At 36.9% G+C, this 5,393-nt stretch overlaps 1 long non-coding RNA gene across 1 annotated transcript; it reads right to left on the bottom strand.

Annotated features, from left to right (window-relative positions):
• Positions 1-477: 477 nt before the first annotated feature.
• LOC143070834 (uncharacterized) lies at positions 478-4,769 on the bottom strand. Its single transcript, XR_012976733.1, has 2 exons — positions 4,393-4,769; positions 478-672 (listed from the first exon to the last, which is right to left on the bottom strand). It is a non-coding gene; the product is annotated as an uncharacterized LOC143070834 (long non-coding RNA).
• Positions 4,770-5,393: the final 624 nt, after the last annotated feature.

The following is a 5,393-nucleotide window of genomic DNA, read 5'->3' as shown; positions in this document are numbered from 1 at the left end:
ATAAGATTAGAGTGAGATATAATAATGCATTGACCTTCAATTCTAATCAAATAACAGCTCTTTAAAGTACACCCCTGAATAAAAAATGTTACAATCCAGGTAATACCTTTCTGCGCATGCCCATAGGTAACATCGTATACCTCGGGCTACAATAGATTGACTTTCAATGAAGCCAAACCTTAAACCTCAAACAGTTATGTTTGATATAAAACAACAAAACCAATATCTGAACCAATAAAATATCATGTTCTTGTTCAAAAGATCTGATACGAAAGTAACCGATTCAGTAAACAATGGATATAGTTCACCATAGACATATTTCTATGCATCTGGATAATGAATAAATAAATTGATACCCAAAATACTAATTATCAGTTCACTAAGCAAAAAGCAAAATCCAACATCTGACCAAACATCTGAATACTGAACTGTTTGGACTGAATAGATATAAGGCGGTTACTTAAAAAAATAACTACAGAAAATAATCATTTGTATTATCAAATGTACATCAAAATATTTCACAGAGTATACACGTTAAAGTCAGTAATTTCTTTATAGTCCACGAAAAAACTGCATACGAATGTTCTATATCATATTCCGCCACACTGCTACAAAACTGCAATTATTGTTTGGAATACCAGTCATATTCAAGTCCATCCAACTCTATCCTTTCTGAAAAATTTAATGATATAGATGTATATTTCAAGTTAGCATTCGAGAATAAACATTCTGTGTAATATTTCATATTTTATTGAATACTGTTTAGAAATATCAGATCAGAAAGATCAGAATATACACCAGCAATGTGAAGTCAGTCCTTCTATATGGGGCAGAATGCTGGAGAATTATCCAATCAGACATGAAAAAGCTTTCCTCATTCCATAACACCTGCTTGAGGAAGATCTGTAAGATATTCTGGCCCAATACTATTTCCAACAAAGACCTGTACCACTAAACCAATCAGTGTTGTATTGAAACAGATATTAAAAGGAAGAGATGGCGTTGGATTGGCCACGTATTGAGGAAAGGAAATGAGGATATCACCAAGATTGCTTTGAGATGGACACCTGATGGTAGACGAAAAGAGGGAGGCCAAAAGAGACCTGGCGCAGAATGATAGAATCAGAGATGAAAGACCTTGGGAAAACCTGGAAGGAGATCGAGAAGAAGGCAAAAGACAGGCAAATGTGGCGAGTACTGGTTGAGGCCTTATGTACTGACAGGCACGAAGAGGATGAGTGAGTGAGTGAGTGTTTAGAAATACTTAGATCAAGAGTCGTCTTATTGTTATCATACCACATCTATTTGCAATGTATTTAATTTCTCTATAATAATGCATTTGGGTGGGATGGGTGGGAAATGCATTATTATATCTCACTCTAATCTTATCATATAATCAATATTTCATTTCGGGCGCTTTGCGCCCTCATAAAATCTGAAATTATATTTCTAAGATTTTCGTGAGATATAATAATGCACGTTTAAAGCAAACTTACCATTTCTAAAACTTCTGCAAAACCCGCTTTTTCATCAGTCCTAAAATAAAATTTATTAAACGTTCTAGTGTTGGACCAATCTGCCATGGACATAATATCATCCATACTGATGCCACTCATCGCTGCCTTGCTAGTTGAGACCATGCGACAAGAATGTGCTTGAAACAATGAGATGTCGATTCCTGCCTCCTTCATAACCCATTTAATCCAATTTCCAACTGTCTGCGAAGATAGACCTTTAAAAGGTTTCTAAGTTGACCTTAATAAAGGATCAGGTTCATGTTTACTAACAGGCCTTAAATGTTCCGTTCTCAATTCATATTCATGTATACAAGAAATAACACATAATTTTTTCTTTGAAAATTTGCAGTATTTCACTGATCTGTTATTGCAATCTTTTTGTGTTTTAGACAGACCCGGTAAATGAAAAATTATACTACTTTTGTTTCTGGACATGAATCGTCTGTCTAACCTTGCAATTTCAGATATCCTTTTTGGCGCTGCCAAAGCCAATAAAATTGATAATTTTTTACCTAAAACTGAAAAATCAAGTTTTTTTTTTATTGGTAAAGCGGATAAATATTTAAGAACAATATCCAAATCCCATGAAAATTGGTATTTTGGTAAAGGTGAGTTATTTTGTAGAACACCTTTCATTAATTGTTTTACTATAGGTAATTGACCAATTGGGACACCATCGATATATGGCAGGACTGAAGATATGGCCGAACGGTGAACATTTAAAGTTCTGTATTGATACCCCTCTTTATACATCCAAGTCAAAAAATCTAAGATAGCGGCCAAAGGTGCTGAAAAGGGATCAATTTCCCGTGAGCTACACCAGCTAGACCACTTATTCCAGGCACTGTCGTAAGAAGATCTTGTTCCCGATTTCCAAGACCCAAGGAGTAATTCTTTAGTTTCCTCTAAAATTCCAATTGAGTTAAATGATCTCCGGAGACCGTCCACCCTGCTAGTTTTAATGTTTTGTTCAGAATCAGTGGGTGTGGCTCTTTCATTGGAGACAATACAGTGTTGTGACTCATGGGAAGTAACACTGGATCATCTACTGACATTTGAAGTAACAGAGGGTACCAAGCCTGGGATTGCCAAACTGGAGTTATCAGAATTATCTGACTGTTTTCCTTTCGCCAGACACGTACTTATTAGACAGAACGGGGGAAAAGCATAACCCTTTATCTCTCTCCAGGATTGGAGAAGGGCATCTACCGCTTTCGCTTGGGGATCTGGCTTCCAGCTGAAATATTGATTCAGGTGAGTATTTGACCTGTCTGCAAACAGATCCACATTGCAAGGACCTATGCGTTTCATGAGACTTTTGAAAAGTATCGGACTTAACCGCCAATTGCTGAAATCCGCATAATGCCTGCTTTCCCAGTCTGCTGTAACATTGCTTTTTCCTGGGATATAGTCCGCAGTGATTGTTAATTGCCTTTGAAGACACCAATCCCAAAACTGATTTGTTAGGGAATTTAGTCTTTTTGACACCGTTCCCCCCATTTTGTTTACATATACAATTGCTGTTGTGTTGTCCATTTGTATAAGAATATGCTTGTTTTGTAGATTTTTGGCATAAGATTGTACTGCGAAAATTGCTGCTTTTAGTTCGAGTTGATTTATATGGAGGTATTTTTCCTCGTCTATCCAAAGCCCACCTATACTTATCTGTTGACATGTTGCTCCCCATCCCGACAGACTTGCATCCGACTTGATGGTTAAATGGGGTTCTGGTCTTAGTAACGCTTTCCCGTTCCAAGACCCCAGCTTGGTTACCCACCAATGCAACTCGTTCTGAACTTCCTCGTTTAACTGGATTTGGTGATCGTAATGGCCTCCCAAATGCAGGGCTTTTGTTTTCAATATTTGTAAACTGCGATAATGCAGAGGACCTGGAAGGACAGCTTGATTGGATGCTGTTAACAGCTGACCTATCAACTGAGCTAAATCTCTTGCTGACACTTTCTTGTGTTCTAGCATTAATTTTGAACTGTTCTTTATTTTCTCTACCTTCTCTTTCGGGAGAGACAAAGTCAACAACTTTGAGTTTACTGTATAACCCAGAAACTCCATTGTTTGTGAAGGTTCCATCACTGACTTGTTTGTATTGATCAGAAAACCTAAGCCCCTTAATATTGACAAAACTGTTGAGAGATCTGACAAAATTTTCTGATTTGACTGATTCATTATTAGAATATCGTCTAGGTAAACTATCAGACGTACACTTAAACGTCTCAATAAAGTCATTGGGAACCTTCATCAGTTTTGTGAATATTCTTGGGGCTACTGCAATCCCAAACGGGAGGGACCTGAATTCCCTTATTTTTCCCTGCCAAAAAAATCTGAGGTATTTTCTGTGTTCTTTTGCTATTTGCAATGTCAAATATGCATCGGTTAGGTCTATTTTTACCATCCAATCGTTCTTCAAAAGAAGATCTTTTAACAAATGAATTCCCTCCATTTTGAAATGTTCGTAACGTAAAAAAACATTTAGGCCTTTTAGATTTATAACAGGTCTTTGACCCCCTCCCTTCTTTGGTACCAGAAAAATGTTGCTTATGAACGAATCCTTTGTTAGGAAAGACTGTGTTATGGCCTTCTTGTTCAAAAGTCCTGTTATTTCTTTGTTTATCAAATCCTGATTCTCTTGATTGAAAAAGGCTTGATTTGGTATTTGATTTTGGAAAGGTGTTGCTAAGAAATCTAATTTTATTCCTTTTACACACTGGAGAACCCAAGGATCTTTTGTAATTGAGTTCCAATTCTGTAGGAAAAGACTTACTCTTCCCCCTACAGGAATAGAATTTTGATTGATTATGCAATTCATTGGTAATTGGAAATAGTTTTGTATATGATTGAAAGTTTTCTCTTGACCTACCCGTTCTATCGGTTTGCAGGTTTCTTGAACACTTGGTTGTTCTGAGGTTGAGTCTGGATTTGGTTCTGGGTCTGGTTCTGGCGCTAATTCTGGCGCTGACCATAACTGTTCCCCTGTCTGTTCTGTGACTGGTTTCCCTGCCAAGGTCTCTTCCCTGAAACTTGTGGATGTAGAGCTTGTCTGCCGCCCACAGACTGCAGGTTGTTTGTGGGCCCCTGCTGAAAAAAATGATCATTTTTTCTATTAAAATGAGGTTTACCAGCATGTTTTTTCTTGTTAGAAAACAACAACATTTCTCTAAGTTCTTTGTTATCCTTGTTTTCTTTAGCCAAAGACTTTAGAAACTTATTACCAAAAAGTTGACCCTTAGATTTTGCCAAAGCTTTCTTGCATTCTTCTCATTTAAAAAATCTAGACTATCTGGCATTGTTTTAACTAACATTGCTTTTCTCCTGTCAGTGTTATAAACATAGTGAGCATTACCTGCTAGCACGATAGCCCTCTGTGTTAACTGAACTACATCAGAAGGGTCCATACCTTGATTATCTTTCTTAATCCTATGTGCTTCAGACCATAAACGGGACAGAGGACCCATAACATCTAGAATGCGTAGCTGTGTGTTAATTTTACTTCTCTCTAATCAAGCATTCCATTTTCTACCTTGAAAATAATTTTTCTTAAAAAATCTATCTGTTTCAAGAGCCTTTAATCCTTTAGACGAAGGAATAGGCCAATTCAAAGACATATCTTGTCTCGTCTTTTTACTTATACCCTTTAGATCATACTTCTCTATATATTTGGTTACATGAGATGGTACTTTTTCTTTTTTATCTTTAGACAAAGAAGGTTCTGGGTCAAACGCTTCATTGTCTTCTGAACTCTCTGATTCAGAGTTACTAGAAGATGATTCACTGCTACCAGTATTTTCAGAGAAACTGCTAGAATAATTAACAACTTTCCTGTGTTTAATCTTACCTTTTCTGCTAGGTACGGAGTCGTCC

The sequence above is a fragment of the Mytilus galloprovincialis genome, chromosome 4 (assembly GCF_965363235.1).
Source record: "Mytilus galloprovincialis chromosome 4, xbMytGall1.hap1.1, whole genome shotgun sequence".
NCBI lineage: Eukaryota > Metazoa > Mollusca > Bivalvia > Mytilida > Mytilidae > Mytilus > Mytilus galloprovincialis.
The sequence above is the reverse complement of the archived record's forward strand: the minus strand, read 5'-3'. Positions and strand labels throughout refer to the sequence as shown.